Here is a 24,567-nt window from a genome sequence, read left to right on the forward strand (position 1 = left end):
TACACTAAGATCAATAGCGTTTCTCATTTCTTACTTGGCACTGTTGCACTCTTCTCTGTTTTTCTCTCTTCCCTTGGCCCAGCTCTCCATAACTCTCTCCTCTCCCTCTGACCACTTTTTCTGTCACTTTTGCTAGAGCATCTTTGGCCCCCAGTCGAATGTTATTCCTCAAGATTCCATCCTTGCTGCTTTGCCCTTCTTATTCGCTCTTCCTGATAATTAAAATATTCATTGATATGAGTGTAATAAATATAATTTTCAAAGCTATAGTTTTACCTGATTACTAAAAATTCTACTTGATGTCATCTAATATTCACTCAACAAAGATATTAAATACCTACTCTCGCAGACAACATGCTAGGCAGGGGATATAAATAAAAGTAAGCTCAATCATGACAATTCAGTGAGCCTACATACTAGTGGCTAGATAGATATTCAGAGAGACAAGAGAAATACAGTGTGAAATGTAATCTTATGCAAGTGATACATCTTTAGGATTCAGCCCAATAGAGAAGTCGGAAGGTGGGTAGAAAACTGGGAGAGGAAAATCCAGTATGAGCAATGGCTTTGTTTGCCTTTGATGCTTCTAGAAAACCCACCAACATGACAGTGAAAGAATGAAAAAGTCATAAATAAATGCACTAAAATAATCTAGGGAGCAAAATGCTGCAAAAGAAAACCAAAACCAAAACAAAAAACCCCTACCAAAAATATCATTTATATATCCTCATACAGACAAGAGAAGTTAATACATGCATTTTAAAAGATTGCTATTAAAAAAGAAGGAGCACTTAGAGATGAGAAGGCTCATAGAAATAAAAAATATGATAGTAGAAATAAATTTTTTCACAGGACTGAAAGACAAAGTTTAAAGAAATCTTCACATCTCACATTTTCCCTTCAAACAATGCCATGCAATTTACCACAAGGTCTTTGCACCTGCTGCTCCCTGTGCCCAGAATCTGCTCCCACATGACCATCACTTTGAGTATCTGTTCAGTAGTCACCTTAAAGAAGAGGCCTTCCCTGATCACCCCTATAAAACAGCACTCCTATTAACTGATTACTTCCCTTATGATGCTTTGTTTTTCTACACAGCACCTGACTCTATGAATAGTCGGTCCCTCCCTTCTTCCTTCCTTTCTTCTCCCTTCTCCTTCCCTGCCTTCTTTCTTGATTAATTTATTGTTTCCCCGACTAGACTATAAACTCCACGTGGAAACTCTGCCTGTTTTGCTCATTGCTCTACACCCAATGTTAGGAACAGGGCCCAGTGCTCAAAAAACATTTGTTTGTTATTTATGTAAGAATACAAATAGCAATAGTAATTGAATCCACAGAAATCTGTAATAAGGTTAATTAAAGCTACCTTAAGCAATCATTCTATACCTAAAAATTAGCATGAAAAGCATAAGATAATATCCAAAGTTGTACAATATGTAGCAAGAGCCAGAAAAATGTATATATCCTTTGACACAGTGACTCTTCCAGAATCCTGTTCTTTAGAAAGCTTAATGGAAACAAGCAGCGATGGTCACAAGATGATTTTTTTCCTATCAATGTTTTTTTACTGATTTCTTTTATTGCTCTGTACTTAGATAGCCATACACTATCCAGACACCAAAAAATATCTGCCTAACTCTTTAAACAGTGTATGAAAAGAAGTGATCAACACTTTCACATGAGTAGAAAAGATAAAGGTGTAAAATGCATTTTTTCAGAGAAAAGTCACGATAACATCTAATAAAGAAATTTCAGTTGTGAGGGGGATTAGTAGGCAGATAACAAAGATTACGAAGCATTAAATGCTTAGAGGAGAATGGGATTAAATAAGTAGTAGATTCAGATTAAAAATTTAGGAATGAGAAAGGAAATACATAAAATGTAAGGTTACTAGTAAAAAGAACAGGGCTAAACTCACTCGTCATTTGTTTTTAAATGAAGACTGTATAAAACACCTATATAATTCACAGGAAGAGAAATGTTAATCTCCTTTTAAAAAGCTGACAAATGTTTAAATGAATAATGGAAAGGAAGCTATGGATATAGGTAATGGCCGAGAAGATTCACGAAAGAAAATAAAGAGAATAAAGTAGAGCGGGATAGAAAGACAGGGATTGAAAGTACAGATGAGGGAAATCCCTGGTGGTCCAGTGGTTAGGACTCCATGCTCTCACTGCCAAGGGCCCGGGTTGGATACCTGGTCAGGAAACTAAGATGCCATAAGCTGCGCAGCATGGCCAAAAAAAAAAAAAAAAAAAAAAAAAGTAAAAGATGACACAAGAGGAAATAATAGCTGCTGATATTTACTGAATGTTCAGTATGTTCCAGGCAATTTAAAAGAGTCACAAATGTAGTAACTCATTTAATCCTCATAAGATATTACCTCCCACTGAGGTAAGGACATACGCAAGACCTCGGCAGGATGAGTGACATCAACAATGCAGAGGCATTTGAGAAACACACAGCAAATGGTACAGGTCTCAAGAGACCCAGGGACCTCTGTAGTGGTTTCTCCCCAAGGTGACACTCATGGAACACGTTCTTGCAGCCAGATGCTTACCTGGGGAGATGCACCCTGGATGTTCTTTTGTCATCAGGCTCAGTTCTCAATCCAGCTGAGATATCACATTTGGTTTGGAAAGCTGATGCCCTGCTCGGGAGGAAAAACACTAAATTTGACTTCTGAACTGAGTATAAAAACCACTCCCAGCATATGTCTTATCCCTTCATCTTCAGGGCTTCTGTAACAAAGGAAGGTGTGGCTTCTGAGATTTCCCAGTTTTCCATTCTCTATAGAGAAGGCCTTTCACCTTGAAAGACAGGACACTAAGGAACTACCCTAAAACAATGTCCTGTACTATCAGGATTTCAAGTCCAAATTCACAAATTTCAGAGGCTGTACAAGATGTCAATAGTGGGGAAGATGGCAATAGGTAGGTCTTGAGTTACAAGGAGAAGTCCTTACCCAGCGAAACCAGGTTACTGTATCACTTTCCCATACAAGTTCCTCTGAGCAGAATTTAGATTGGACCCACTCCTCCCAGGTAAGTTCTACAGACACATCCTTGAATGTCACTGATTCCTGAAACTATAAATTTCTACTGAACAAAGGATTATGCCAATATCACCCTTTATGGAAATTAAAAAACAAAAAACAAAAAAACAAGCAGCATTAGAAGGACAGAAGAGATCTGTGAGAGAAAAATATTACCCTCCAAAAGAAACTAAACATCTGCAACAAAAACCGACATTATCGTGAAATAATCAGAGACAAATACACGAAGTGCTCTGACATTTAAGGACAGGAAGAGGAGGTATAAGGAGTCATAGGGAAGGATAGTGAAGGCTGCTCTAGATTAGCACTGGAGAAGAGTAGGTGGTGTTCTGATTGTATCCTATTCACCCCATTGATGAAGGAGGGATTCCCCACCCTAAATAGCACACGGTGACCGAATATATGACACCCAGCACTGGACAGATGAGCCTGACAGGAGTTCATTAGTCACAAGTTGGCCTCACAACCCCACGCCATGCAAGACCACTCGGGGCCTGTACTCAGGCACGGTGAACCGCAGGGGCTGTGGGAGGCAGACTTGGTACTGACAGGAGGCTGAGGTGACCCTTGGTTCCCACGGGAAGATGTGACTGGCTTGTTTGAACACTTTCGTGGGCTGCTAGGGAGGTGAAAACCATTAGGTTGAGGATTAGGAGGGGTGTACCTGGCCAGGCTGACAGGGGAGCTAGTTGGGTGTGGAGCCTTTCCCAGTGGGTGGGGGCCTATCCAGGGAGAGCAGGGGAACTCACAACGAGGTCTTTGGAGCTCCCTAAGGCTCAGAGTTGTAGAAGCAGCACATGGAATTTTAGGCTTTACAATCACTGGGTGGGAATTCCAGTTAATGCGGGGAAAGCATGTGCAAACAGAATAAATCTAGACTGTGGTTGGTCTATGAGACAACCAACAAAACACCCAGCTGGACTTGAAAATGGCATTTCAAATTTATAAGCCCATTTGAGCTTTGTTTTCTAGCCCTTAGACTAGGAAATAAAACTCTGTAAGCATTCACTATCTGTTTGATGCGTATGACGGTTAATTTCATGTGTCAACTTGACTGGGCTAAGGTATGCCCAGAGAGTTGGTAAAGCATTATTTCTGGGTATTTCTGTGAGAGTTCTCCCATTTGAATCAGTAGACTGAGCAAAGAGGTGGGAGGGCATCATCCAATCTGCTGAGGGCCCAAATAGAAAAAAAGGCTGAGGAAAGGTGAATTTGCTCTCTCTGCTTGAGTTGAGATAGCCATTTTCTCCTGCCCTTAGACATAAATGCTCCTACCTCTTGAGCCTTCAGACTCAGACCAGGACTTAACACCATCGGTCCCTGGATCTCAGGCCTCCGTGTTTGGAGTGGGACTGCAGCACTGGCTTTCCTGGGCCCTACGAGTGTAGATGGCAGATCATGGGGACTCTTCGTCCTGCATAATTGTGTGAGCCAATTCCTCATAATCTCTTTCTGTATATCTACATAGATCCTATTGGTTCTGTTTCTCTGGAGAACCCTAACTAATACAAGGAGGGAACACTAACTGAGTGGCAGTTACCATAAATGATAACTCACATTGTACTCAGTTCTGTACTAACAGGAGGTTCGTATGCCTCAGCTCATTTAATCCAAAGGACAACCCGCTAAAGTGACAGAATTAAAGTCATCACTTTACAGATGAGGAATCTGAGGAACAAAATGGTTAAATAACCTCTCCACGATCATACAGCTTGAACCCAAGGCCATCCAACTCCTCATGTTGTGAGGAGAAGGCCAAGAAAAGACCCTAGCAATCCTCAGCAAGAGGAAGAGCGAGAGAAAGACAGAAAGGGAGATGGAAGGAGACTCAGGATTGAAGCTCAGGAGAAAGAGGGTTTCAAAGAGGAGGGACTAGTCAACACTATCAGAAGCTGCGTGGGTCAAACAGAATGATGATTGAAAAGAATCTGCTGATTCAAAAATTAGCTCACTTCAGAAGAGTCATGAAGGAAGAAGTCAGCTTACAGTGGAGAAGATAAGGAAGATAGGATCAGGAATCAGAAGCAGCCAGATGAAATTACTTCAAACTTTTTGTGAAGATGAGAGAGAACACTGTATGAAAAGAAGTAAGGAATAAGTCATGTAAATAAAGCAATGGAAAAGGTTTTCCTTTAAGGACAGAGAGCACTGTAATATGTGAATAGGCAAAGGGGAGAAAGTTAGTGGAAAGAAAAGGACTGGAGAGACCAGAGATGGAATGAAATCAATTTCCAAGCAAGTTGTGTATTTTACATCCTACTGGCTATGAACTCCAGAAAAAGTGTCAACCCTGAGGCACAGAATTTATCATATATCTTTCTACCTCATTATTTTCTCCTAATACTTTTAAATCAATATATCAAAATAACAAAAATATGTTAAAAATCACTGACAAATAGTGTCAAGAAAAGTAAAAGTAGCTACTAGCAGGATATAAATACATGGCAGAATTTTCATCTTATGAAAGGAAGAAAAGGAAACAAGAAAAATCATCAGTTCAAAAATTTAAAGCAAGGAGAAGAAAGGAAACAAGAAAGCATAATAAGGACAAATCATTAAATAACCAGAAAAAGACTTGATACATGCATAACAACAAATGTAAATGGGCTGACTTTGTCTATTAATAGACAAAACTGTAAAATTGGTTTAAAACACAATTATATGGCACATACAAGAGATACACCTAAAACACAAACCAAAAAATTGTTAAAAAGGGGTGGTGATAGAGACAAGATATAGCAGACAAAAGCAAACAAATAAAAAGGCATGGAGGAGACCATATCAATATCAGATAAGGTAGAATATATGTGGAAACAAAACATAAGCCCCTTCTTTCTGAAAAACAACAGATCAGAAATATGACACTCTTTCCAAAAATTACTCTACTTTCAATAAATTAATTACAAGGCAATCGTCTTTTTAGCTGAACATATTGGGCAAAATTAAAAGCCCAAACTCAGACTCCTATGGGCTATATGCTGGTCTTCCCCACTTCCCTAGATTCTTCTATTCCCTAGATTCCCTTAAGTGCAGAACCTACCCACCCCCAACCTCCAGCCCTCGTGCTGCAGAGCTTGTCCCTACTATGTAACGTACTATGGAGCCCTGGGTAGATTAGTACAGAAAGGCATTTTAAAAGGCTGAAGTGAAACTTAACTGTATCGTTCATAAAATGTATTTGTTGTTAATCCCTTAAAATGTTTTCTCCCTTTCTCCTTTCCACTTATTATCCGTTTTTTCTCCCCAGCACTACATTAAGCACGGGGTAACTCAGGGTGTTTGAAATAAGCAGCTTCATGGGTTTATCTCCTTTATGCAGAGGTTTTCTTAAACCTAAATCACAGGCTTTTTTGATATTGTTATTCTTTAAAAAGATGAATTATCAAATGGAATAAATAGGGATATTTTAATAATGAAAGTATACTTTGTAAAGAAGATAAAATAGTGATGAAGTTTTAGGCACCACAACAGCAAAGCGTCTTCAAATATAATTCTTAGCAACCCAATTTCTTCTTTTTTTTATAACAAAGTCACAATCATGGATAAATCCCAATCACAGTGCAACAAAAATGAAACACCTCAGAATATACTTACTAGGAATAAGCAAGAGCCTCACGATCAAAGTTAACAAAACCCATAATGCAAGATCCAAATAAAATGAAGGGTAATTTTTTTACTCAGTAGGAAGAATAAACATTGTAAATATGGTAATCTTCCTCAAATTGATACAGATTTAATGAATCCAAATCCAAATTGCATATTTTTTCTTTTTAACTGTTTCTGTTAGAACTTGATTATAGTTAACAAAATTTGACCCTAAGGATAAATGTATAAGAACAGTACAGTAACCAAAATTTTGAAAAGAAAAACAAGGGGGGGGTGGATTTTCTTTATAAAATAACAAAATAAATTCTAAAAGAAATAGTGTGTTACTATAGTAGAAATAGAGCAATAGAACAGAATCCAGAAAAATAAACTCATGCATGTATGTATGTGTGTGAATATGTTATATGTGCACATCTTATATACATATATAAATTTAGTATATTTTAAAGGTAGCATTTCAAATAAATGGAGAATAAGCAGATTATTCAATAGATTATTTCAACAGATTTACAACAGTTTGAATGCCATCTCCTCAAAGGTGCCCCGTCACACTCAGCCAGGCCACCCTGCTGCGTGGCCATCACAGCACGTAACCTCGTCCTCAGCAGTATTTCTTCTTCACTGCTGCCTCCTCTTTCTAGAAGAGAAGATCCAGGAGGAAGGGGTGTTACCTGTTTCATTCACTGCTACCTTCCTAGCACCCAGAACGCTGCTTAGCACATGGTAGGGAGGTGCTAAAAATCTGTTAAATGAAAGGATGGATGATGAAATGCCTCATCACACCATGTTAAATGAAGCTAGAATACAACCTCACATATATATAATAAATTCCAGATAGCTCAAGAATCTAAATTTAAAATGATAAAACTAATAAAAAATGTAGAAAAGTATTTCTATAACCTTAGGGTACAGAAAGCCTTTCACAGCAACGATCCCAAAGCCAAACAAGGGAAAAGGAAAGTTAACTGCATAGGACTTCAAAACTTATTTGTAGAAGATTATAAAAAATTTTAGAAGAAAAATGACAGAGAACAAGAATGACAATTTATGGGAAAGGACTAATATCCACAGGGGCACGATCCCGCGTCCCCTGCATCGGCAGGCGGACCCCCAACCACTGCGCCACCAGGGAAGCCCTGTACCTTTTTTTACAAAAAAAAAACCAGGGTCCTTATTTTTAGGAAACACATACTGAAGTATTCAGAAATCAAACCAGTGGTTGCCTGGGATGGGGATCGTGGACAGGAAGGGTATGGATACTTTCTGGGGTGATAAAAATGTTCTATAACTTGACTGGGGTGGTGATGATGTTGGTGCATAAATTTGTCAAAACTCAATGAATTATATGCTTTAAGTGGGTTATTTTATGTAAATTATACCTGAAAAATAAAGCTGATTTAAAAATTTAGTTAGTGCTATTTTAACTAAATAAAATAAAATCAAGGCTATTGACAACCATACCACAACCTACATCAACCAAAATCTTCTGAGTGCTCCCCTCTTAAAGCTTCCCCTCTTCCAGAAACTCCCTCTCTCTGATACCTATTTTTGTGAGTTATGTTGCCTTTTAAAACTGAGCTTGATAACACTGAGAAGAGAAAGTAGTACAAATAGAAATCACAACAGTTGGACTTCCCTGGTGGTACAGTGGTTAAGAATCCACCTGCCAATGCAGGCGACACAGGTTCAAGCCCTGGTCTGGGAAGATTACACATGTCACGGAGCAACTAAGCCCGTGTGCCACAACTACTGAGCCTGTGTGCCTAAAGCCTGTGCTCCTCAACAAGAGAAGCCACTGTAATGAGAAGCCCACACACCACACGAAGAGTAGCCCCCTCTCAAAACTAGAGAAAAGCCCGCACACAGCAACGAAGACCCAATGCAGCCAAAAATAAATTAATTAATTAATTTAAAAAAAATCACAACAGTTAGTGCTTGTCTTCATGAAGGCTTTAAACTGGTTCCTCTTGTAAATAACCAAGTGACATATTTAAGAGAATCCTAACATATGATCTTATGAATTAAAAAAAACCACAAGTCCTTTGGGATGGCAGACAAAGTTAAGTAAACCTAATCCTAAAAACAAAAACAACCCAAGAACTTAAGGTTTCCTGGGTAAAGTGCCCCGATGTCTTATTTCCTTTTCCAGAGAAGGAACAACTCCAGGTTCTAGCAAAAACTAGCAGGTTCCATTTTCAAGCAATCTCACAGGGCAAAAAAAGCCTAGGCTCCTTACTCACTTATTTTCCTCTATGATTTCCTCTAGCTGATGACACTGCTTCTTCTTCTTTTTTTTTTTGGTTATGCGGGGTCTTTGCTGCAGCATGCGGGCTTTCTCTAGTTGCGGTGAGTGGAGTGCGGGTTTCTCATCACAGTGGCTTCTCTTGTTGCAGAGCACGGGCTCTAGGCACGTGGGCTTCAGTAGTTGCAGCAGGCAGGCTCAGAAGTTGTGGTGCTCGGGTTCGGTAGTTGTCGCTCACGGGCTCTAGAGGGTAGGCTCAGTAGTTGTGGTGCACAGGCTTAGTTGCTCCGCAGCATGTGGGATCTTCCTGGACAAGGCATTGAACCCGTGTCCCCTGCACTGGCAGGCAGATTCTCAACCACTGTGCCACCAGGGAGGTCTAACACTTCTTAGAAAAGCTCTTATCATGGCAACTCCCTTATTTAAATTCCTCTGACTCCTCCTCTACTCCCATGCCTTCCACCCCACCAAACACACAAACTCCTCCTCCCTGGTACTTGACCCCAAACTGTATCTGATTCCCTCTCCCTTCCAGTCCCTTCTACCTTCACTCCACCTCTAAAACTTGTCACCTACAAATTGGCACTTGCCATCTACCCCTACAAGGATCAAATTACGAGCCACTACAGCTGCTGACTTTCAACATCCCCTGAAAGGAGTTCAGGGTGGAGATCAGCACTCTGCTCTGGGAAAAACTGTTAGTACAGGTCTTCAGATAGATATTTTCAAAAGACAATTTTATGAGCCCAATTCTTATATCTCCTCACATCTAGAAAAGCACTAAAATCCTTCATGGTGACGTCTGCTCCTCGTGACTAGCAGTAACCTTCACGAGACTAGCAGAAACCTTCTACAAAAAAAAAATATGTGCTTGATTGCATGCACCTCCCCCACCTCACCAAAATCACATATATACTGACCTTCCCCCCTGCTTCTTTGGAGCAGTTTCTCAGAGCTATCTGAAATGCTGTCTCCCAGGCTATAGTCCTCAATTTGCCCCAAATAAAACTTAACTCACAACCCTCATGTTGTGCTTTTTTTTTTCAGTCGACAAACTCTAAAACACCAAGTTAGTGGCTGGAATCACGCTAAGAATGCCTACCACTGAGCTAGTACCTTCAACATTCCAGGAACCAAAGCTGGGCTCTTTTTACTTACATTACTTATTTCATTTAATAATACCTACTTCATAAGTTTGTTGAAAGTTCAAATGAAATAAGTCCGGTGAAATTCTTATCAATGTCAAGTATGTGGCAAACACTCAGTTAATGCTGTTATTTCTATCATCACATGAGGAACAGATACTTCAAGGGAAGTCAAGTCACTCGCCCAAGACAGTGCAGCTATTAAGTGGTAGTCGGAATTTAAACTTGGGACACTCTGACTCCATTACAGCAAATCCTCTCCAGGTATCCTTACCCAACCCTACTTCTGGCCACCACACTGATCTTCTCTCTTTCCAGGTCTTGGAACACTGACAATGTGGGTACTTAACCATACTTGTTCTTATTATCATATACATGTGCAATCATCATGACTGTTCCTTGTAGAGATGTGACCTCTTTTATGTTCCCTGAAAGTCCATAGCCCTATAAGCACCAGGACCATCTCTCACATGATTTTTGTTCCTTTTCTGACACTTGGACAATACCAACAGCTCAGCAGGCCAAGGCATCCTGCTGAATAAGGAACTGGAAGCTGAGAACCTAGCTGAGGGATGCCGAGGGGGAGTTTTGTGGAAAACATCCAACATTCAGAGATCTCCATGGCCCTGTTTTCTGTGGTGAGGCCCACCTACAGTACAGGAACAAGGAGTAAGGGAGAGGTTTAAGAGAGAAAAATGAGCTCACCTGAACTCCCAATAGTAGAGGCCCAGCAGCCATTGCCTTCTCCTTCCTTCCTGTGGTGTCCTTCCCAGGCGGTGGGCAGGATCAGAGGAGGCAGAGCTGAGGGAAGGAAAAGATGTGAGAAACAAGACTCCAGCAACAACAAAAAATATTGAGAAATGGAATACTGCCTTTATCAGTAAACAAAGGATGTCACAGTCATCAGCGATTGCAGCCACCACCAGTGAGCTGGTGAGCCCTGAGGGAACTTAGAAAGGAAGAGAATACCTGTCGTCTAGCAGCCATCAGACTGCAGCCACTCCCCACAGTGAGCCCTGAGGAAACTCAGGATGTGAAAACACAGGATACTGGCCCCACATAGCTGAGGTACATATCAAAGGAATGATTTCAGTGAACCCAGACTCTTACATCTTCCCATACATAGAAAAGTGCTAAATTCCTCAACTTGAGATATCTGGTTTTCTTTAATTAACCATAATCTTCTGACATTCAGACTACCTGCCCTTTGTTGCAAAACTCCTATATATCCTGCCCCAAAAATATCCTGCCCCCGCCCCAGCCCCCACCCACCCCTCGCCTCCTTGGAGCAGTTCTCTCAGGGTTACTTGAGATGCTGCCTCCTGGGCTTGAAGTCCTAAAAATTCCTGCCGAATAAAACATAACTCTCAACTTTTAGGTTGTGAATATCTTTTCTCATCGACAATATAATACCTACAGATAAGCCAAATAAGAAGTGTATAGTATTAATGTAGAGAAAACTATACTTTTTATTTATTAAGCTTATTTAGATATATAAAGTAAGCTGAACAGAGAGAGACATACCATACTCCTGGATAGGATGTCACAGTATCCTAAGTTGTCACTTCTTTGAAATTAATTTATAAACTTAACATATTCCCAACCAAGTTACAGCTAAATAATAATCTTGTAAAGTTAATTATGGAAAAAATGATTTTTTTAAAAAGTTAATTGTGTTGTATAACAATGGATGTGAGAACTTGCCCTCCAGATATTATAAAGCTATGATAATTAGAACATAGTGTTACTGTATAGTGTCACTCATTCACCAGATATATTATTGACCACCTACTGTGTACCAGGCACCATTCTTAGGGCAAGGGATGAATACAGCTGTAAACAAAATAGATAAACTCTCTACCCTCGCAGATGTTATAGTCTACCAGGGAAAAGGGTGAATAGAACAAATTAAAATCCTACCAACACAATCAGTTCAGAAAGAAAATTTATGTATAAGAATTCAGGATATGAAAAAAGTTGCATTTCACATCAATGAAGAAAGGATGAATGATTCAGTAACTTGGAACAAGGACTTACCATTTGGAAAAGAATAAAAATTTACATATAAAGTGAAACTAAAGTACTACAAGAAAATGAAGATGAACATTTTGTGACATATGGAATAGAAGACCCCTAACAATGATGTCAAAGACCCAAACATGAAGGGAAGGTTTGCACATCTGAACATATGAAAATGTAACATTTCTGCATAGAAGTTGGAAATATACTTGTGTATCAGACACAATTTAAAAACACAATGCAAACTGCATAAAAATATTCACTAGTTTTCAATAAGCAAATCTAAACAACCCTATTGTTTGCACCTCTCAGAAAGTTAGAGAATAGTAACACTCAGACTTGCTGTGAGTCAATCAGGCACCCTTACCTTGCAATGTTTATAAACTACTACTTTTCTAGAGAGAAAGGACAGGAGGTATCAAAAGCCTTACAGTATGATCTAGAAATTTCACTTGAAGAGATTTATAGAATGAGACAAGAATGCAAAGATATATGTAGCCAGATGGCCTATATTGTTTATAATACTAAACAAACAAAAAACCCCACAACAGCCCTGAGAAAGAACACAAAGGCCTAAAGAAAGGATTAAATACGGCACAGACATACTTTTCCTCATGTTCATTAACAAGCAGACTTAGCTGTTCTTAAAAATTGGTATAAGTAGATAGTTTCAAAACTTACAAAAGTTTATTCTGCATCTTAAGTGGTACTACACAGATTAAAATATTTATTAAAAAATCACGGAGCTTAAGACTTGTGCACTCATTTTTGAAGTAAATGGAGAAAAGAATACTAATATCCATATATTTGCTTAAAAACAAAGTGTTTCTGTGTTTATACGTATATGCATGCCGACATGCAGATTCTGACAGTTTTCAAATGATTTTTTCCTTTTTGCTCCTCTGAATCTTCTAGTTGTCCTACAGTGAACTTTTTTTTTGGTAAGAGAAAAACTGCTTTAAATAAATAAATAAATAAAGGAAGAAAAGAAAGAAAAGGATTCCCTGAAGCAGAAATCTGCACAGGGTTGGCCTCCCCATGCTTACAGAGAGATGAGTTAAGGGGAGCCCACGCCATCACCCTTAGGAATCGTAAATCACTGAGGGCGGTCCCCGAGATGCGGTTTACACAAAGGGCAGGTGCTGGAGCCCGGAGACCCGCACCCTGGTCCAGCATCCCCCGAGACTTTCGAGGTGGGTCCGGGGGACAGCCCGCGACGGGGAGGAACCCAGGGTCCGAGAGACTTCCAGAGCCTTCGGTCCCTCACTTGCCCCTGGGACCCGGGGCCGCCGCGTCGGGTCCCCTGCCCTCGCCACTCGGGGGACAGGTGGTGGAACGACCGCGTCCGGCGCCTCAGCTCTCGGTGTTCCCAACTCGGCTGGGCCCCCGGGGCGAGAGGAGGAACATCTGGAGCTAGAAGCCCGGCGCTGCGCAGGGTCCGAGAGGTCGCGGCCCATCTGCAGCCCGCCCCGCCCCGCCCCTAAGGGGCCTGCCCGGCTGTACTGGACTCCTCCCGCCAGGCCCTCCGACGCCCTCCAGACCCGGTGCCTCCCGCCGTGGCCCCGCACTCACCCTCTCCCAGCAGGAGCCAGAGCAACCAGCGGACCAATGCCGCCCCTCCCAGCATCTCCACCCCGGGGAGCCGGACTACATTTCCCACAAAGCTGCGGGGGCGCGGCGCGGGCGTCAGGAGTGCGCAGGCGCGGGCCTCTGATGGTGGGGGGAGGGGCGGGTCCAGCGGGACGGAAGGTGGTGGCTTCCCGAATGGCTACCTCCTTTTGGTGGGGTTGTGGCTTGCCAAGCCAGGAGTTGACTGCGCGGTAACCTTCTTTAGGTAACCCTAAAGAAGCCTCTCATTAGAACCTGTGGGTTCCTAACCCATGGGTAAGGAAGAAGGGGCAGACAGCCTTGGCTAAGCCTCACTTTCCTCCTCTGAAATAAAGGGAGCCTAGAGGAGTCCCTTGCAAAGTTGTCAGAAGACTGAGTAGATGTGGTAGTTAACATACCAGATGCAGAGTGAGCACTCCATGAATGGTGGCTACTGTACCTCCTTTCCTAGCTCAGTGTCAGGTGCTGCCGTATTTGCTTCAGAATTATCACTGTATAGAGTGCAGACAAGGGCTTCGCTGGTGGCGCAGTGGTTAAGAATCCACCTGCCAATGGAGGGCACACAGGTTCGAGCCCTGGTCCGGGAAGATCTCACATGCGGCAGAGCAACTAAGCCCGTGTGCCATAACTACTGAGCCTGCGTGCTGCAACTACTGAAGCCCATGCGTCTAGAGCCTGTGCTCTGCAGCAAGAGAAGCCACTGCAATGAGAAGCCTGAGCACCACAACAAAGAGTAGCCCCCTGATCACCACAAACTAGAGAAAGTCCGCGCGCAGCAAAGAAGGCCCAATGAAGCCAAAAATAAATTAATTTTTTTAAAAAGAGGAATGCAGACAAAATCTCTAATCAAATGTGTGGCCAGAGCTGTCAGTTACAGCTGGGTCTGCCGCTGGAATTTGGAGAAGTACATGACATTTGGGGCAGATCTATATGGTAGCTTGGATTGTAATATTTGTTTTTCTAAAAATAACCGGTAGCTTCATCTGCCTCTTTCTGTTGATGTGACAAAGACTCCACCTTTGACTAAACTTTAGGAAGGTTCCTATGAGACGTCTTTTCTACTAGGTCTCCTCCTTGAGCCCTGTCCTTGGCTTGTGGAGCCCAGTTTTAGCAAGAATACTGCTAAGTCAGTTTAGGTAGAATCCCACATTATTAATATCTGATCAAATTCCTCATCCCCTACTCTTGATGTCTAAGTCCTTGGCCAGCGTTTGGCAAGCATCCCCCCAAATTTGCTGTCTCCTTTTTAGTAATTTTCCATCCACTGACCCCCTTTACCCTGCTTGTTGGAGCTGTAAATCCCCAGCTGTCTTTGCTCTACTGGGAGTTGAGTTCAGTTTTACTGAAGCCCCTATTGCAATAGTACTGAATAAAATATGTCTTTACTCTGTTAAACTAGTGTCCAACTCTTTTTGAGAGATGTTTGAACTATTTCAAAATATTGAAAAACATGAAAATCTTCACAGTTCATTTAATCAAGTGAACGTAACCCAGATAGCAACAAACAAACAAAGTAAAAATCTACCACTGTATTTTTCGATTCAAATACCTTGAATCAGACAGTTGTTCCAGGACTACAAGGTCATTCGTACATCAGAAACTGCATGAACATATTCATCATGGTTTGGGGAGAAATGGCCCTTGATAAAATTCACAACATAAGAGTGTGCAATTTCCCAACAAGTAGGCAGAGAATGTAGAATAGGGAGAGGGAGAAGGACCAAAAGAAACCAACCCCCCCCCCCCCACAACGCAACAACCCGCAAACATAAAACTCAGGTAAATAAAAAATACGCAAGAAGATGATAGCAGTAATGCCAAGTCTATTAGTAATCACTATACATGCACATGAACCGAACTTTCCAATTGAAAGAAAAATACTGGCAGACTACATTTTTATAAATCTAAGCTATATGCTAAAACATAAGGATACACAAACCTTGAAAGCGAAAAACTGGCAAAAGATAAACCTGGCAAATATTAACCCCAGAAAGTTAATGTAGCTACTAACACACACACACACACACACACACACACACACACACACACACATTAAAGCAAAAAATATTGCTAGAGGTGGAAAAGGTAATTACATAACAATAAAAGTTAATTCACCAAGAAGAGAAAATATTCATAAACTTTTATGTTTAAAAGTTTCAAAATATATAAAGCAAAAATCGATAGAAGAGAACAGAAGAGAACTGACAAATCTACTGAGTTATTTTTAAACTATTTTTCTCAGAAATTGACACAAAATCTCACCAAAAAAATCACTAAAGATATAGAATATCTGAAGAGCAAAATTAACAAGTTTTACTTAATGAACAAACACATAGAATATTGCATCCCCAAATTAACGAAAATAAGTTTTAATCCTATGGTTATAAAAAATGACCTTATGCTAGGTTATAAAAGTAGTCTCAACACATTTCAAAGAACTGGTATCATAAGTACCACATTCTTTGACAACAATACAATTAGACATTTTTAAAAGTACCAGAAAAGTTTTTAAAAATTTAGGTAAACGGAATATTTAGAGATTAGGCTGGTCACACTCTAATCAGGCTCCTCTGAGCTCTTTTTCAACTAGGCCTCAAGAGTTGGGTTCTCATTTTTGTTTCTGCATTGTCAAATTTTAGCAAGAATATTACTAAATCAGTTTAGCCAGAATACCCCATCCTCCATATCTTATCACTCTTGATATCTGGTAATTCCTCCTCCACCATGCCTCAGGTGATGTCTGTTTTCAGCAAGTATTCTGTTAGTTTGGTCCCCCCTCACCCCTGATGTTTCCTCGTAGTAATTATCTATTCTCTGACCACCCCCACCTGGCTCATTGGCTATAAATTCCTACTTGCTTATGCTGTATTTGGAATTGATCCCAGTCCCTCTTCCCAACTGCAAGATTCCATTGCAGTGGTCCCTATACCCAATCACAATGGCCCCCCTTGAATAAACTCTGCCTTACTGTTCTTTAACAAATATCATGAACAATTTTTTTTAACAGGTAGGATAATACTTTTTGCTCTAACAATACATCAAATTTTGTTCCCTTCCAAAACCTAGTAAAGCCAAAATTAAGGTATTATTTGAAAAGTTAACTCACAAGTTCAGGAAAAATCAGGCAAGGACACACCAGCAACATTTTGGACCTGAAAAGTAGACGGATGTTATTTTCTTGGCAAACCTGAAAAATGCCAAATCCCCAGACAGCTATAAAAAAAGCTGAAAGCCAGTTTGACTTTATATCTCAGAAACCTCAAACAGGAGTGGTAATACCAGATACTTCTGGAAGTGGGACTGAAGGTGGAGGCTAAAACAAAAAAAAAGATAAAGAGGGCAAGGAGAAAACTCTTTGAGGCAAATCTTTAGATCTCCTTTCCCAATCAACATTACAGTCAATTTCCCCTGCCCCACCAAGTAGACATCTGGATAGTTAGTCTCTGGAGAGGGAATTGGGAAGAGGGAAGTAAGACAGAGGCCAACCATGTGGCCAGAGGTTGAAGCTTTAAAGAAAGCTGGTCAGTGCGGAAGTCCCAGGAATTTAAAGTAGCCCTGGGGAACACCTGAGAAAGCTGATGCATGGTTTACAGAACTCTCTATTTTCCTTTATTTAATTTTATTTTTTAATAAACTTTTTTAACGTGGAAGTATAATATACAGACTGACAACTCTTAAGTTATGTAAAAGACTGTGAAATGGACCAAAAGGATTATTTGGTGTCTGCAGGAGAAAACTATGTATCTAGAGCATGCCCTTCCAGGTTATCTGATTCTATAAGGTATGAACATTTCATTATCTTTGAGCTATTTTAAAAGTTTGTAAGTTTAAATATCAGTAGACAGCTGAAAACAATACAAATTATTCTTTTCTGTACATTGGCAAATAAATTGTCTGGTGGAGCGACAACTGATTTCCCTCCAGCACCCCCCCCCCACACACAAAAAAACAGTTCTGTATCTGTTTATAAATTCATTTCACATCTTTTGCACCATTTGTAACTTTTTGTTTGTTCCCTCACTAGTTAACTTAAAATCTGTTCATTTCACACCTATATGACCGTCATAATTTTACCTTAAAAAAAGAAGCCCTATTCTTTAATAGCATACTGCTTAATGGGTCATCACAAGTTAACACTGCTATATAACTGTAACCAAGCAGGACCCTATGGGACCTTCCTGGGACAGACCCCTCGCCTATATCCTCTGCTGCAGCTCCTCTCTGAAGTACCTATATAATAGTATCTGACGCACATTTCCTGAGTTGTTTTGCAAATGCTAAAACCCCTCCAAATGGAAGAAATTAACTACCTGATGACCGTGAGCATGTTGCCGCCAGGCCTGCTGGTGGCTGAGGATTGGTAACATTAACCCCAGTGATACCACCCTGTTACCTCACCATCAACCAATCAGAAAATGGTGCATGAACTGATCACAGACCTGGGACTCCTCCTCCCTCACCTTGCCTTTAAAAATGTTTTGCTGAAACCCATCTGAGAGTTTGGGCTTTTTGAGCACTAGCTGTCCCAGACTCCTTGTCTGGTGCCTTACAGTAGATGCCACACTTTCCTTCACCACAACCCAGTAGAGTAGATTGGTTTACTGCCTGCAGGCTAGCAGACCAAAGTTTGGTTCCATAACACAACCACCATCCAGCTATATAACTGCCATCCAGGGAAATAGAATGTTTTCAGTACTCCAAATACTCCCCTCATGCCCTCCCAACAACTACCTCATCCTTTCTACCCAAAGGTAACTGTTACTAGACACTATTGGTCCCTCCTTGGGGTGCATAGCCAATGAGCACACCAAGTACTTTCCATTAAAACAGAGGCATTTATTAGTTTTGACAAGTAAGGAGACAGGGACATAACGCTCCATGAACAGCTGGACAGGGGACGTTTTAAGCCTGCGGGTATCACACATATTCATGAAAGGGTAGGCATGATCCTTATAATGAGGCAAAGGTTATGCTAGGTTGCCAAAAACTGCAAGCAAGCAGGTTCTTGGTGGGTTGTTAGCACTGTGGTATCTTGACTGGAATGCACTGTAACCTTTTTGGAACATGGTGTGTTTCTGCCATTTAACTGATAGTTTCTGCAAAACAAATCACACTTTGGTTTAACTCTATCCTTTCCCTACTGCTGCCTAGCTAACATGACCACTATCTTGACTTCTAACACTGTAGATTATTTTTGCGTTTTAAAAACTTTAAATAACTACAGTATACAGTATATATTCTCTTGTGTCTGGCTTCTTTCATTCAACATTATATTTGGAGATAGACTCATATTGTTGTATATTGCAGCCCATTACTCTGTTATGTGAATACATCATACTTTATTTATCCCTTCAAACATCTGGGTTGTTTCCAGTTGTTGGATATTAAGAAGAATGCCGCTATGAATATTCTTTCACTTGCCTTTTCGTGTATATATATCTAAAAAATAAAACTTGACCCTTTCCTTATCTTATTCACAAACTTAATAGTGTTGTTGAACCCTAGTTAGTGTGCTCAAAACACAATGAGCCCAAACCAAAACATCAGAGTTTGGAGCAGAGAAAGGTTTACTGTAAGGGCCAAGCAAGGAGAACAAGTGACTTATGCTCAAAAAGACCAAACTCCCCAATAGTTTTCAAGGAAGAGTTTTTACAGGAAAAAGTTGAGGGAAGGGCTGCAGGGTGTGTAACCTTCCTGATTTGGTTGGTGGTGAGGTAACGGGGTGGGGTTCCAAGAATCTCAATCATCAGCCTCCTGGTTCCTACCAGTCTGCGCCCAGGTGCTTGTGCTCAGCCTGAAGTTACCATCCTCCACCTGGTGGTGGGGAGGCTAGTTCCTGTAGAAGAACGCAGAGACATTGTTATGTATATTCCTTGAGGAGGAACCAGGACCCTGCCCCACGCTGTACTCCTGTTTCTTTCTGTATTCTTTCCCTGCCCTAATTAGTAACTATTTGATAATGCTCTTCGGAACTCAGGTAAGGTCTAGGAGGCTGAAAACCTTTTTCCTACAAACCAGAAACGGGGACACAAAAAGTGTTTTGGGCCCAAGAGGGCCCCACAGGGGCCTGCTCAGTTTCAACCCCCGCCCCCCACCTTTTCTTTGATACTCTTCAATCTTGAGGGGAACAGGTGTTGAACAAGAAAGAGAATAACATTTTGGAGAGAGAGGTTAATCATAAATTTGTCAGCGGAACTTGATTTTAGGAGGACTCAGTTTCAATAGTATGTGGATTATAGATCTAAAGGTGAATGGTAAAGAAATGTAGATTCTAAATCAGTGCTGTTCAATAAAACTTTCTGTAATAGACATATCTTACACCTGCACTTGTTACCAAGTCCAAGCTTGCTCTGCTCGCCGCAGACAGGCCAATGCATCGGAGACGAGGTGTTGATGTTGCCGAAATATCGGCTTCCCTCTGCACCGATGCCGAACGGAAACACGGAGGTAGAGATTTTGGAGGAAGAGAGAGATGGCTTTATTTTTCTGCCAAGCAGAAGGGAAGACACAGCAGGCTAGCGCCGCAAGAACTGTGCCCTCCTGTCCTGGGGAATCACAGGGTGTCTTATAGGTGGAACTCGCAGTCCAGGATAAGTGATAAGGATCAAAGTGGTGAAGGTCTTGCATTCTTCTTCTTCTTGCAGTATTTTAAAACAGTCACTGCTGGCAACCTGGTAATTGGGTCTGTTTATCACTGGGTTATGGCCTGAGTAAACAGTTACGAGGGGTGATTTGCTACAAGAGAATGCAGCGAGGGTAAATGCTAGAGGCAGGGAACAATTCATATGGAATCAGAGTAATCAGAGTAATTAGCTTTGTTTAGCTTTGTGAAGTACAAGTCTAGTTACAAGTGTTCATTAGTAGTAACAGCTGAAGAATAACCAAGATTGCTTAACTCTTTCAGGCCTGTTTATGCTGTTTTCCCAGCCTGTTCACTGTTGCTTGTTTTCCTTGTTTATCAGAAAAGTCTCATTTCTATTTTTGCTGCAACAAATTCCCCACTGCTAGTTCATTCCCTCCATATCAATGGAGGAAGGGAAACGGCGCCCTTCTTGTCTGACTGAGGACAAAACTTCAGTTTTGCTCCATTTGACAAACACCAGCTGTCCAGCCCAGAGGCCAATCTATCTTCCATTTCAAATCCCCCCTGAGACATGAACCCCAAGAAATCTTTATTGGGAGGATGAGGGACTACGGTCTGTCTTCTGTAGCTTCATCAGGCTGGCAAGGGGCTCATAGACCCCACCTAGTTGGGGTCATGGAGCTCTTGCCCTGTTTTATAAAGGGGCCCCACGGTGACTTCTGCTGTTATTTTGGCAGGATCTGTTCTTAGAAATAGCTGGAATCTTTGCATCATCATCTTGATGTGAACCTGTTGTACTCTGGAGGAGACAGAATTTAACAAGTAGTTCAAAAAAAAAAAAGAGGCCAAAGATTAGTAAAAGAATTATTGTAACCAGGGGCCCAAGCAAGAGTAAGAGCCATGTTTCGTTTGGTAGTAATTTTGATCCTAGTCCAGATAAAGTCAGCACTTGGGTTACCCTGTCCAAAGGAATGGAGCCATTTGGCATGATCATGTACATTTTTTTTTTTTGTGGTACGCAGGCCTCTCACTGTTGTGGCCTCTCCCATTGCGGAGCATAGGCTCCGGACGCGCAGGCCCAGCGACCCCATGGGGCCCAGCCGCTCCGCGGCACGTGGGATCTTCCCGGACCGGGGCACAAACACATGTCCACTGCGCCATCAGGGAAGCCCAATTTTTGATGTCCTTTTTATTAACCCAGTGTGACTGATGTCGGTGTAACAGACTCAGAAGTAGTTGGAGGAGTGACAACCTGAACATTTATAGACAAAATAGATCTTATCTCTTTTTAGGAGAATAAGCCTGAATCCCAGTCGAGACTTGGTACTTTGAGAACTGTAAGCAGGTAGCCAGTTGGCTAGGTTTATCCAAGTAGGTTTTAATCTTTGATGTGGTATTAACACAAAAAACAAAGCAGTTGTCACCATTAACAATTTTTTATGCTTCCCTAGGTATGAGAAGATGCAAGATTTGGGGCTCATAAAATCTTTTCCTGAAAATATCTAACCATCTGAAGGACTGTTCTGTTTTTCCCAGAGCACAGAGTGCCTCATTCCTGATCTCCACCCTGAATTCCTTTGAAGGAATCAGTGCTGGTCAATAAAACAGCACTGATTTTGAACAGGGGGTGTTGAAGGTCACCAGCTACAGCAGCTCATGATTTAAGCCTTGTAGAAGTAGATGGCAAGTGTCAGTTTTTAGTCAGCAGGGCCCCTTTATGGTCATAAGCTCAACCATGGTTTGGTGCATTTCATGACCAGTTTTTGTCCCATGGTTCTAGGAATGCTTGTTCCCAGGTCTGGCAAAGATTTGATAGGGCACTCCATGTGCTATTACTGGACTAGGCCTTTACTGTATCCAAAAGTCTCTGGACCTGTCTTCCTAGTCTTTCATGGTCCAGGAAAATAATCCCTCTTGTTGCTTTTCCCCATATCTAGAGTTAGACTACTGCAATCATTGATCTCATATGGAACTATATATCACCATTTTATCAGAGGATCAGTCACACATTTGGTAACGTAAGAAACAACAATTTTCTTTTGAAATAGGCAAAATACAAACAACATAGCTAGCAGGATTAGTAAAGTCATAAGTAAGAATTAAGCCAAGAACTTCCATTAGGTGCAGCCCAGTATATCCCACGTCATCTAACTTATTAGTGTCTTCTGTACCAATCCTTATCTTTCAGGGAACCTACATATTAGCACTGTCCATAAGGCATCCAGTCCAGTTTCGTAGCGTTACTAGACTGATTATCTTTAGTATGATTTATTTGTTCCTAGCATAGAGGAGTCTTTAAACTTAAGTTACCATAGCCTGGTGTTAATTACATAAATCCATCCCATAATTGTGGGAGGTTTTATTCCTTGGCTGAAATTTTGCTTGTTGTTCTGATTGAACTTTGAGTAACAGAGGAAAATTCATACTTATGGTCAGCATCAGAACAGGTACTATTAACTGATCAGGTGAGGGGATCTCATCTAGTAATATCAATAGTGGCCTGAACATGACTATAATTTTCCTTTCAAGATAAATTTCCTAAGAGTCAACCAATTATAGCCTTGGAGTAGAGAAATCCACTCAGGTAACCCGGAAGTACTAGACATAGGTAATTGGCCACAAATCAACAATTGGATTGACTTTTAAAACTAGCATAGGGGCTTCCCTGGTGGTGCAGTGGTTGGGAGTCCGCATGATAGAAAAACATTTGATTCATATACAAAGGTCCAAGAAGACAAGAAAACATTATAAATGGTCATACAAGTTAGGTCCAGGATCATGGGTAAGCTGTCTACTTTTGATGTCTTCTTCTCATCCTGGTGTGAGTGTAGTTTCTCCTCTATTTGAGCGTTTTTTGTTTGTTTGTTTTTTGGCGGTACGTGAGCCTCTCACTGTTGTGGCCTCTCCCGTTGCGGAGCACAGGCTCCGGACCCGGCAGGCTCAGCCGCCATGGCTCACGGGCCCAGCCGTTCCACGGCATGTGGGATCTTCCCGGACCGGGGCACAAACCCGTGTCCCCTGCATCGGCAGGCGGACTCTCAACCACTGCGCCACCAGGGAAGCCCTTGAGCGTTGTTTTAAGGTCATATTGAGGTCAGCCATTCTCTGTGATAAGGGTCCTTTCATCCAGGTTGGAGATAGTCCTTTAAATTGTGTCTTTTCCAGTATGTATAATCCCCTGGTTGTAAGTCATAGGGCATCGATCTTCATCTAAAGATAGACTACTGAGATAAGCTTTACAAACAAACTTAAGAGTTTCCTTTAATAATCTAATTAAACTTTTAGCAATATAACATAACAGCAAGGAACTATCTGGGAAGTGAGTCTTGGTAAACACAGACCTTAATGAACAAAACTAGAATTTAATATTTAGTGAAACATAATTTTTTTTCCATTGTGAGGGCATTAATCTTGTAGCCAGGGAAGGCTTTATCCTATCAAATAAAATGAGATTTATCAGGGAGACAGAAAAAGCCAAGTGGCCATCTTGGATTTTCCATAGCACTGACTGTTTAATTTACAGCTATCGTTTACCCATTTTAAACTTTCTGACTTAGGAATAGACCATTGCCATGCTACAAAGACATCAGGATAGCAAAAGTCTGACAATGAGGGGTTAATTTGTGTAGAAGCCAAATGAACTTTATCTACGTGTGTCAAAATCTTCATAGATCATTGTGAAATAATACTTATTTACTTAACCAAAATAACGAGAGATTTTAAAAGCACATACAAATCACTTGAAGGCAAAGAAATTTACATAGTCTGTTATTAAAAGCAGCACTCCAAGAAAACTTTGTTCTCTTAACAGAGAGAGACAACCAAATTTCAGTCTGGTCTCAACAAACTTGGCCTGATGATTTATATAACTGTAATTGATCATATAGGCTTTTTTGCTTGCTGTAATTTTTATAAGGGGTCTCAGATTGGACTTTTAAAAGACCTCTCAGGAAAGTCACACCAAGGGCTTGTCACAGATTTTGCTTACCAGATCTAGGTGAATTCCTCCCTTTTCAAGTTCTCCAAAATACCTTGAGGTTTCTGTACCTGTGAGATAGCTTTCCTAATTTATCTGATAAAGCTGCTGGGGACCTAAGAGTTTCCAATCTCTGGAGGGAGCAGATAGAGAGAAAAAGATAAATGCTTCAATTCTGCTTACAAAAGTATAATTTACCAAATTTCTGTAAGGCACAATGAGTTTGAGGGGAAGGTTTCCACATACCTGGAAAAAACAGATTTAAACTGGTAATTTTTCAGATAGAAGTCATAAAAATTATAACATATTCACCAGTTCACTCAGTCCTAT

At 41.0% G+C, this 24,567-nt stretch overlaps 1 protein-coding gene across 1 annotated transcript in view; it reads right to left on the bottom strand.

Annotated features, from left to right (window-relative positions):
- ZFP2 (ZFP2 zinc finger protein) overlaps positions 1-24,567 on the bottom strand; it is a 62,824-nt gene that overhangs the window by 33,762 nt on the left and 4,495 nt on the right. The window contains 2 exon segments of the mRNA XM_024764579.1: positions 2,564-2,653; positions 10,757-10,852. The gene's annotated coding sequence lies outside the window, so the exon portion shown is untranslated.

Source organism: Neophocaena asiaeorientalis, unplaced genomic scaffold (genome assembly GCF_003031525.2).
Source record: "Neophocaena asiaeorientalis asiaeorientalis breed wild unplaced genomic scaffold, Neophocaena_asiaeorientalis_V1.1 scaffold241, whole genome shotgun sequence".
In the NCBI taxonomy this organism is placed as follows: Eukaryota; Metazoa; Chordata; class Mammalia; order Artiodactyla; family Phocoenidae; genus Neophocaena; species Neophocaena asiaeorientalis.